The sequence below is a fragment of the Sphaeramia orbicularis genome, chromosome 11 (genome assembly GCF_902148855.1).
Source record: "Sphaeramia orbicularis chromosome 11, fSphaOr1.1, whole genome shotgun sequence".
NCBI classification, from domain to species: domain Eukaryota; kingdom Metazoa; phylum Chordata; class Actinopteri; order Kurtiformes; family Apogonidae; genus Sphaeramia; species Sphaeramia orbicularis.
Window position 1 is genome coordinate 55,700,399 of NC_043967.1, and position 11,425 is coordinate 55,711,823.

General features: G+C 38.5%; 1 protein-coding gene across 1 annotated transcript in view; it reads right to left on the reverse strand.

Annotated features, from left to right (window-relative positions):
* Positions 1 to 11,425, reverse strand: part of LOC115428584 (zinc fingers and homeoboxes protein 2-like) — a 170,058-nt gene that overhangs the window by 119,635 nt on the left and 38,998 nt on the right.

Consider the following 11,425-nt stretch of genomic DNA (forward strand, 5'->3'; position numbering starts at 1 on the left):
ATATTTTCAGTGTAATAAAAATGATTAAAAAAATAAAAATAATAAATAATAATAATAATAATAATCCACTTTATTTATAAGTGCCTTTCAGGACACTCAAGGTCACCGTACAAAGTAGTTAAAACAAAATAAAACATAATGAATTTTACACACAAACATATAAAATTGTTTTTGCATTTCATAAATTCCAGGGGTCAGATTGGACCCTTTGGTGACCTGGTTTTGGTCCACGGGCCACATGTTTGACACCTGCGCTTTAGACTAAAAAACTCTCAGTTGTTATCTTTACTGCGATCGGAATCAGGTCGAGGTTCTGATGTCACCAACAGGAAAACAAGTGTGTTCGTAAACACGGTGACATAATACACATTAAAGTATGTTTATCCCGTGGGTGTGTGTGAGATTGTGGACAGATGAATCATGGCGTCCTTGGGTGTGTGTGTTCGCATCAAACACACACACACACACGTATTCTTTCTGTGCTGCGTTCAAGTTCCATCTACATGAATTTTCACATTTTACACCATGAAGTCCGTTTATCAAGGAAACAAACCGGATCCTGATATGACATGTGATAAAACTGTGTCGATACCATGGGTGTCCTACCACCCCCCATACCCCCACATGACCCCCCCCCCCCCAGGACCTGTTGTGTTACTGATGAACATGTAGCTAGTTTTAGTCGTATGATGGTAAAAATAATTAAACCGATTTCGATCAGAACACTGGACCAAGTGGAACATAGTGAGACTCCCGCCCACTAGGAGGAGCTACTACACCTCTGAACAGGTTCGTCAACAACCAAGAAACTGGAAATAATGAGAGGAAACATCAGGAGTGACTCAGTTCTGCATATAAGAGACTAAACATGAGGGTGTAACGGTACAGACAAATTTCAGTTCAGTACGTTTTGGGTACAGTGAAGCACACCAGTGTGTTTATTTAGTCATCTATTTTATTTATCTGTTTTTTTTCTTTTTAAGAACTTCCATGTTTTGTAGCATTTTTGATACTTTTCATTTATATATAAAAGCTCTGTTTGTTAACATTAAGTAACATTATACGACTGTTATGGACCAAGTGAAAACTCCAATAAAAACTGAAATTATTAAAAAAAAAAAAAAAAAAAAATCCAAATTTCTAAAAACGGTGAACAAACTTCATAGACATTGTCCAAAGGAAGATAAATATAAAATTAGAAATTAATCCGACCCGTAGTGTCGTCAGGGAAGATGTTTGAAGAAAATACTAATGAAGATGACGCCTTAACAACCGGTGAGAAAATAAAAAACGGAATAAATCAACCCCAAAGCTACAAATCAGCCAGTGGAGTGTGTGTCGGAGTAATTCTTATCTGTTGCGTGTTATTTTCCGACCTCCAGTGCGATAATGGAGGAGGACCCGGTGTATACGTATACGTCAGAGCTGATGGTCGGTTTCAGAGGGAACCACCGCCGGTGTTTTCCTGAACATGTGCTGTGTGTGTGTGTGTGTGTGTGTGTGTGTGTGTGTGTGTGTGTGTGTGTGTGCGTGTGGAGGCAGAGTGAGTGAGTGGATGAGCTCATCGGAGGCCTGGGGTGGGGGTGGGGGTGGGGGGGTGGAGATCCCACATCAACAGCAGGTCTTTTCCAGCGGGTACGGATCCCCCTCAGGACTGACTCCACCCACATCCATCCCCGTCAGACGGAGTGTGTGGTCCAGAGGTCATCATCAGGACTCCAGTGAAAACCAGCTGTTCCTGCCGTCGGGGGGGGGTTCCACGCTTTTGACACGTTCCAGGAGGAACAGCGGAACGTGCGTTTGTTTATATTCTGACAAAGTGACGCTGTTCGCCGTCAGCAGCTCCTGTTCACTGGAGTCACTCTGAAAACAGAGGAACGTTCTGAGGCCGGTTCTGCACAAGAACCAACAGAACAGGAGTTTCATCTGAGACCTTTAACCCTGAAACACCCAGAGTTACTTTCACATCAGCTCATAAATGGACGTTTATCATTTAGGTCATTGATCATCATTTATTCTCATATAATCCTCTGCATTTTGCCTTTTTTTTTAAGTATAAATCATATATTTTCCTATTTTTAATTCACTGATCATGTAGATGTTCATCAACCCTTTATCAGGTAAGTGACTATTTTTGGTCATTTCTGCATACACTACAAGACAGTAACAACAACAGTTTCAGTGACGACAGTTGTCACTTTTCCACTGACCCCCAAATTGTGTGAATATAACTTGTGCATAAAAATTTGCCTAATGGAGAAATGACAATGTCATCACGAGAAAAGCACTCAGAGTGCAGACCTCCGCCAAAGCAGACCTGCACCCACCCCCACCCCCACCCCCATCACCACCAAAATTTTATCATTTCTTCCTTGTGCCAGTATCAACACTTCCTGAAAGTTTCATGAAAATCCGTCCATAACTTTTTGAGTTATCTTGCTAACAAACAAACAAACAAACAAACAAACATACAAACACACAAAGTGATCACAACACCTCCTGGCGGAGGTAACAACTCTTTTGTTTCAATGAAAAGTTTTTACGGTTGCAAGAGGTGGTTTTTCAGGTGAAGTGAAATTGGTACATGACACAAAACTGTAATGAAAAGACCTTTGAGTCCAACTAGAGTCACATGACCAAAACAAACAGAAGTGGATGGACGTTAGCACAAGAGAAGAAGAAGAGTTTTTCCCAAACGTACGTGTGTGTGTGTGTGTGTGTGTGTGTGTGGACACAGCAGGAAAGCACAACAGTACAGAATTTAGGAACAGATAGAGGAAGAACCAGCGTTCTAGAAGACAAAAAGAGTCACAACTTTACCAGAATGAAGTCGGAATATTATGAGAATAACGTCAGAATTTAAAAACAGGTGTAAATTATCCTCATTTCCAGAATACAGTCGTACCCACTGGTCTGATAAAGTAGAACTGAAACATTCTGTGAGGTTCGACTGTCATCTGGGGTTAACGCACAAAGGACAAATACTGAGACTGTTAGCCCCACCTACCAAATACTGAGACTATTAGCCCCGCCCACCATCAACACATTAGCCTTAGTCGAAGGAGTTTGAAGACAGTTCGCACATGTTTGGGTTTGTTTCGGGTTTGGAGTACATTACTGAATGTACTTGAGGCTTACAGTTTCACAATTATGACTTTTTAATCGCACTGTTCCAAATGTATTTCTGAAATATTATGCCTTTATTTTCATGGTGACAGTGTTTTTGTTTTTCTGATGTGGCTCTAATACACCGCTGTATAACTTTATTCCAAACTGTCCGATAATCTCATGTGAAGTGAGTTCTGTTTCGGACTTAAACCGGATCGGGTTCAAACGGTGGTTCTGTTGTTTTTCTGTCAGAATAAGCTCTTCCTGTTCAGGTTGTCGTCGTTTGGTTCACTCTTCGTCCATCATCTCTGTTTCTTTGTACATTCAGGACCGTCGGCCTCTTTGTAGGACGACTGCTTTTATGGTGTGAGTGGTTTTTCACACAAACGAACTCCAATAAAAAGTGAAAAAAAAAAAAAAAAAACTCTGCTGAGAGTTCCCGACCACGGCTTCCTGTTATCTGTGGTCGCACTAAATCACAGTCCAGATTCATTCACTATTGTTTAACAAGTGTTATTTTGTGATTTTCTTCTCTTTTTTTTTTCATGGCGCATAAAAACATGGAGGGTTAGTTCTGGACTCGTTTATTTCTCCACTAATCGCTGAGTGAATGTGGAAATCTACAAACTGAACGTTTTATTGGATTCATTTGAATATGATGATGATGTGATGGTGAGAATAATGACAAACAACATATTATATATATGTATGTATGTATGTATGTATATATGTATGTATATATGTATGTATGTATGTATGTATGTATGTATGTATGAACCAAGTCTATATAAAAATAGTGCAGTTATATTTGGATAAATATTGAATAAATATTACATTATTATTGCAGAACAGGAGATTATTGCATGACTTTTTGCACATAATTTCACATTTGTAGGATTATTGCACATATAGGTGGTGATTTAAGGAAACACTGAGGGAAGTGGTTGAACACATATTTACATCTGTATCTGCTGACTGATCAATGGATCAATAGATACAGATGTATATACAGAACTGAGCAAAAGTGTTGGTTGTCCTTTAGATTAGTTGTTTTTGCAACGCTGAAATGAACATGTGAACCATCATGTTGCCAGTCATTGTCCATGTTGCTGTGGTGTTGCTGGTCATTGTCCATGTTGCTGTAGTGTTGCCGGTCATTGTCTGTGTTGCCGTGGTATCGCCGGTCATTGTCCATGTTGCCAGTTGCTGTGGTGTTGCCGGTCATCGTCCATGTTGCTGTGGTGTTGCTGTGGTGTTGCCGGTTGTTGTCCATGTTGCCATGTTGCCGTGTTGTTGTAGGTGTTGCGGTTGGTTTCCACCACATGTGCGGTTGCTCCATCTGTCCTGCTCTGCTCTTACTGACTGGATGAATATTTCATGGCATTGCTGGTCATTGTCCGTGTTGCCGTGGTGTTGCCTGTCATTGTCTGTGTTGCCAGTTGCCATGGTGTTGCAGGTGTTGCCGCTGGTTTCCATCACATGTATGGTTGCTCCATCTGTCCTGCTCTGCTCTTACTGACTGGATGAATATTTCATGGCATTGCTGGTCATTGTCCGTGTTGCCGTGGTGTTGCCTGTCATTGTCTGTGTTGCCAGTTGCCATGGTGTTGCAGGTGTTGCCGCTGGTTTCCATCACATGTATGGTTGCTCCATCTGTCCTGCTCTGCTCTGACTGACTGGATGAATATTTCATGGTGTTGCCGGTCATTGTACGTGTTGCCGTGGTGTTGCCAGTCACTGTCCTTGTTGCCATGTTGCCGTGGTGTTGCCGTTGGTTTCCATCCTCTGTCCTGCTCTGCTCTTACTGACTGGATGAATATTTCAGTTCTTCCAGACGGACGTGTTGCCTGTACTTCCTGTGATGCCTTCATGGACCGTCAGATGAGCGGGGCGTTCGAGGATCCTCGTTTAGAACGCGGCGCTTATCAGGATACTTTGCATATCTTAATTAGTGCTTACAAAACATGCAAATGAGCCGGCAGCCCTGATTAATTAGCTGTGTGGGTTTTCTCCTGAAGTGGCAGAACTGAGGGGGTGTCAATCTAGTTTTTTTAATCCTAACCTGAATTTAATCTGTCGGGTCAATTAAAGACACGAGGCTCGTTCTCAGATCGAATCTGGAGCAAAGACGTTTATGTGGAGGTGTTTTTAATGAGGGGGGGGTTACCCCGATACTGGAAAAATGAAGACGATAGTTTTACAAGAACCAAAAACAGACGCTCAATTAAATCTGTTTTAAGTGAACGGTCAAAAGGACAAAAGTCTATTTAAGTCTATGGAACTCTATTTAAGTCTATTTAAGTTTATTTAAGTCTATTTAAGTTTATTTAAGTTTATTTAAGTCTATTTAAGTTTATTTAAGTCTATTTAAGTCTATTTAAAGTTTATAAATATTGAAGTCTATGAGGTGAACTTGAAACCGTCACATGTTCTCAGATCTGATGGAATGTTCCTCTTATTTCATTTGTCGTCTTTTTGCTGATCTGTCTTAAATATGACTTTAGGATGTTTTAATTCTATTTCCTGTCAGTTTGGTTTAATTTTTTCATAAACTGGCTTTAATTACAGATCGTCCTCTGGTTTAGGTCGGCCTTTTGTCCCTGAAAATGAAAACTGTTTCTTGGAAGAAGAATCCCCCCCCCCCCCCCCAAGTCCAACAATGGACTGAAAGACTGAGACAAATTATTTAACTTGGTTTTTTGTTGTTGTGTTTTTTTTTTCCTGTTTTTTTTTCTCTTTTTGGGGGGTTTAATAGGTTTGTAGGTTTGTTGTATAACTTGTTTGCTTTTTTTTTATTGTGTCTGTGTGGTTCCTTATGTATAAGTTCATGTTTATGTAAATGTATAATTAAAAACAAAAAAACCTACATAAAAGCGTCTAAACTCTGCGACAGACGCTACCACACCTGTACGTTTTCCTCGGAGCAGAAACAACAGGTGCGGAGGATAAAACACCCACTTTAATCCAAACATGCACTTTTTCCACATTTTCCACACAAATCCTTGGTGTCTGTACAAACAATCCTTTCATTTCGTCGTCTAATTCCTCTAATCACCGAACCCGGAGTGTCACAAATCATCTCTGCTGGATCGTTACGTCTGCGATCTGAAGGAAGCGAAGGAAAAGCCGCCCGCTTTTTCAGGCTTAATGACGACACATTAACCGAACCGTGGGGATTTCCACACAACGACCAGGACGCCGGCGTGTAAAAAGGCCTAACAAGACCAGGAAACATGTGGCGGCGACGGCGGCTTCCCGCTGCCTTGCTCAAGAGCGCACGCGGCTTCGTCCGTCTGCTGTGGCCCGGAGCTGAACATGTGACCACGTTCACAGATATAAAAGATCTTATTTTATTAGCAGAAACACTTCCAAAGAGAATAAAGAGGCCTGTGTGTGCAGGCTGCAGGCTGCCAAACGCCAAAGCTGCCTAATCTGCCGTTTACGGTGCCATCATCACTATTGGTAAGAGTATTTTTAAGACCTACTCTTATTCATAGGAGCGCCATTGTTTAAGCCAACGGAGAGAAGAAAGAAAGCGCACAGTGTTTGACATAAAAAACAATAAGTAACAAACAGGTCCGACGCTTTCACAAATCCTCTTAACAAAAAACACACCGATTATTACAGTAACCGTTAATCTGTTGGAAAAAACGGTACAAAACAGCAACGAATGTTTCACAAACGGATTCATTCGACTGCGTTTCAACAGTACCACACTAAAAGTAAAAAAAAAAACAAAAAAAAACCAGTTCCAGTGTCCGTGTACGTCAGAGTCTGTTCCATCTGAATCGACCCCCAGTTGGATGTGTGAGGTCGTCGGTTCTGTCTCTGAGGCTCCGTTCACACTGAAGGTAAATGTGGAACAAATCTGATTTTTTCAAACATGAATTCACCAAGAATGATATGAAAACAAAACAAAAAATGTAAAAATGTACAAGACAAAACATGAAGAAAACGACCTAGAATAGACACAAGGTGAAGAAAACAAACGATGGAATAAGATTAACGTAAAAACTATGTAAAAGAAAAAGATGAAACTGAGGGTCCATTCACACTGAAGGTAAATGTGGAACGAATCTGATTTTTTCACATACAAATTCACCAAGAATATGAAAACAAACAAACCCAAAAAAAAAAAAAACACAAAATGTAAAAATGTAAGAGACAAAACATGAAGAAAATGACCTAAAATAAACACAAGGTGAAGAAAACATAAACTATGGAACAAGATTAACGTAAAAACTACATAAGAGACAAAGCAAAAGATGAAACTAAGGCTCCGTTCACACTACAGGTAAATGTGGAACAAACCTGGTTTTTCTCCCATATGTGACCTGGATCTGATCTGTTTCAGTTTGAACAGCACTAATCCTATTTTATTGGTCAGTCTGCACATTGACCTGACGGTTTTAGAAATATTTAACCAACGAAAAGTGTTTAAAACAGCTTCTCTGAACTCCACTCACTTATTTAGAATATCCATCGTTTTTGTAGTTTCCTGAAAAATAACCGTTTTGGACATAAGAGGTTTCCACCTGACAGCGACAATATTATAATGATAATAAAAGGCCAGATATTGAAAAATATTGGGAAAAAAAGTGCAAAATAATTGGCAAAAAGACATTTAGGCTCCATTCACACTGAAAGTAAATATGGAACAAATCAGATTTTTGAAAATTTTAAATAACATTATATTCATCTGACTTAAGGCGTTTTTGAAATTCAAGAAGTTGTGGTTTAAATAAGTCACACTTCCTCCTCCTTTTCGAATATGCAAATGATGTCATCATATACATGTATATATGTGAGTTTTCTTTTTTTTCTTGAAACTTGTTTTATTTCTAGGGTTATTTTGTTCATTTTGTTGCATATTTGAAACAAACTGAACTGAAAACAATCCTCAGAATCACAATAAAACTCAAACACACATCTATAGAGTTGAGCTGATTCACACTGTTCTCGTTATAGTCGTTTTGTGAATGTTCTTTTTTTTTAATTAATGAAACATCATGATCATAAAGAAGAGTTCAACACCATAAATGTTTCTGTTGTTGAATTAGGACTCAGATCCACCGGCTTCCATATTAGATCAATTAAAAATAACAAAAATCATCTAAAGCCTGTTTCCATTTCCATCTTGTTACAAATAACTTCTGACACAACCACAATAAAATCACAACATAAAAGAGAAAACCAACTAAATTCACCTTCATAATCACCACGAACCAAAAATCAGCCTCTAAACTGAAAAAAAAAAAAAATAATAATAATAATAACAACTTAGTGGCATTTATCATGATTAATGTCAAGTCAATTATCAAAATACGGAAAATCAGAAGGAAATTCTTGGCTGCACCAGAATTTATGAAACCAGAACGAACTTTTTTTTCCATTTTTTTCTCCTAAACTGAAATATTTAAGGATTTCTTGTTTGCTTTAGATCAGTCACTAAACATGGGATACGTTTATTTAGTCTAAAACAGTGAACACGTCCTTTAAAGGTTTCAATTAGTGATGGAACCATACGGACATTTCAGATCAGTTATTGTGACCAAAATTATCATTATTATTGCAGTATTGTTGAAATTGTGCTCAAAATGTTCAAAAAGTACTAATGCACACACTGAAATAATTTAACCAAGTTGTATTTTGAAAAATAAATAAATAAATTAAATAATTGGCACAATGCACTTCCTCTTGGCAGAAACATTCAAATATGAACCCTTAGCGGTCTGAGCCTATTTTGTCTGTTTTTCAGTCCTTTTGATTTTACCTCTACTAGCAGCATTGTACCCGTGGTGCCTTTGTACGATAACGCTCTCCCGTGCTGCAACATCAGGACATCAATCGGACAAACACGCGTCGGACACAGAAACGTCCATTATAGTAGGATATACTCTATAAACAAATGTTTACTATACCCATGTTTGGGATCTGTTTTTTCTGCACAGCTTCATCTATATCATCTGTCTATTATTTTTTCACTTTAACCTACTATAAAAACATAAAAGGACAAAAAACACACACACACAAAAAAAATCTGATTTAAAAAATGTATCTAATTTATTGCATAAATAACACACAGATGTTTAATGAACCTTTTCAAAGACTTTAAAAGTGAATATTGGTTCAGAATATTAGGTATAGAAAATTAAAATTGTAAATTAAAACTGTACTCAAATATTTGACATAAAAGCAGATCTTTACATAGGTGTTTTTTCCCCAAAAGTGCAGTAATCAAACACAGTTATCATGAGAATTAGAATTTAAACAGTAATACTGTCTGCGATTTTACCACCGTTTATGGTTCTACTGGTAATCGTTACATCCCTAGTTTCAATATTAAATGATTAAAGGCAAAGAAAAGTAACATCTGGGCCTTAAATGACATGGAAACATCACAACAGTTCAATCTGTTTATTATTGTCTTATTTTTTATATTTAACCCATAAGAAGACGACGCTGTGCAGATTGTGCAGTTGGTGATTCTGGTTCTGGTTCAGGTTCTGGTTCAGGTTCAGGTTCTGGTGTTGTTGGTTGATTAAACCTCCTCACATGACACAGAAGACGAACCTTAAACCATCTGATCATCAAAGCTGCTGCGGATCGATTCTATTGACCCAGTTTTGTTTCAGTTCAGATTTCAGCTCCGTTCACACTGAAGGTAAATGTGGAATAAATCTGATTTTTCACCCATATGTGACCTGGATCTGATCTGATACAGACAGTCTGAACTAGGGATGTCCTGACCCAATCTCCAGATCGGTATCGGCTGCTGATCTGGCCTTTTTTAGAAGATCAGATCGGATTGGATTTAGTCACAAGATCAGGCCGATCCGGACCCGGTTCTGGGGGGGGGGGGGGGGGGTGTGTAAACAAACGTCCTACTCCCTCAAATTATCTGATCTGATCTGTTTCAGACAGTTTGAACAGCACTAATACCATTTTATTGGTCAGTCTTCATGTTGACCTGATGGTTTTAGAAACATTTAACCTATGAAAAGTGTTGAAAACAGCTTCTCTGAACTCCACTCATTTATTTAGAATATTCATCGTTTTTCCAGTTTCCTGAAAAATAACTGTTTTGGACATAAGAGGTTTCCACCTGACAGCGACGATATTATAATGATAATAAAATGGCCAGATACAAAAAAATATTGGAAAAAAGGTGCAAAATAATTGTCAAAAACACATTCAGTCTCCGTTCAGACTGAAGGTAAATGTGGAACAAATCTGAAAAATGTGACTGAGTCCATTCTGCTCTGAGGCCAACCACACGGAAAAGAGTTGAACACGTATTTCTATAATCTCGTAAAATTTCATCCTGAATATTTACAGTTGTTTTCATAAAAACTATGATAAAAAATATTTTTTTGCTATAACACACAGTTTTAAGCATTTATTGCAAATTGTCGCTGTAGGGAGGAAACCTCATAAGTCCATTTTGTTTTTTTTGTTTGTTTTTTTTGTTGTAAAACAATTTCATTGGTCAGTGTTTGCATTAGCCTGACGTTTTTAGAAATATTTAACCAATGAAATGTGTTTAAAACAGCTTCTCTGAACTCCACTCATTTATTTAGAATATCCATCGTTTTTCCAGTTTCCTGAAAAATAACCGTTTTGGACATAAGAGGTTTCCACCTGACAGCGACGATATTATAATGATAATAAATGGACAGAAATAGAAAAATATTGAAAAAAAAGTTGAAAAATAATTGGTAAAAAGACATTTAGGCTCCGTTCAGACTGAAGGTAACTGACTTCACGCTCCGACGTGGAACAACAAAAGGCCTCCTCAGATTTCATTAGTGATGTGGACGGAGCTGAATTCCACCTCAGTTATTGTGGACGTGGACACCAGGAACGACTCAATATGTCAGGATGACCGGCGCTGGAGCGAGCTAATAACAGGACGGACAAAGAGACGACGACAACGAGTCCAATGAAAAAACACACACACACACACACACACACACACACACACACAGGGCTAACCCCACCTGCTGAGGAAAGTAATAAAAACAGACAAAACAGCTGTGGCCGATCTGGAAACACTGAAAACATCTAATAAAGAATCCACCAGTAAAAAAAAAAAAAAAAAAAAAAACACGTGGACAAGAATCAGTGAAAACATCAGTGATTTATGGATCTGACACGAATCTGAACCTGGTTTGGACAAAAAAAGGCCCAAAAAGCAGCCCATCCTGCAGGTACAGACTGGGATGATGACCGGTACGATTATTTATGAGCCACGTTTCTACACAAGTCAGTCTGTCTCATCAGATTTGGAATTATAAAAGCCACTGAATTTTTTTGC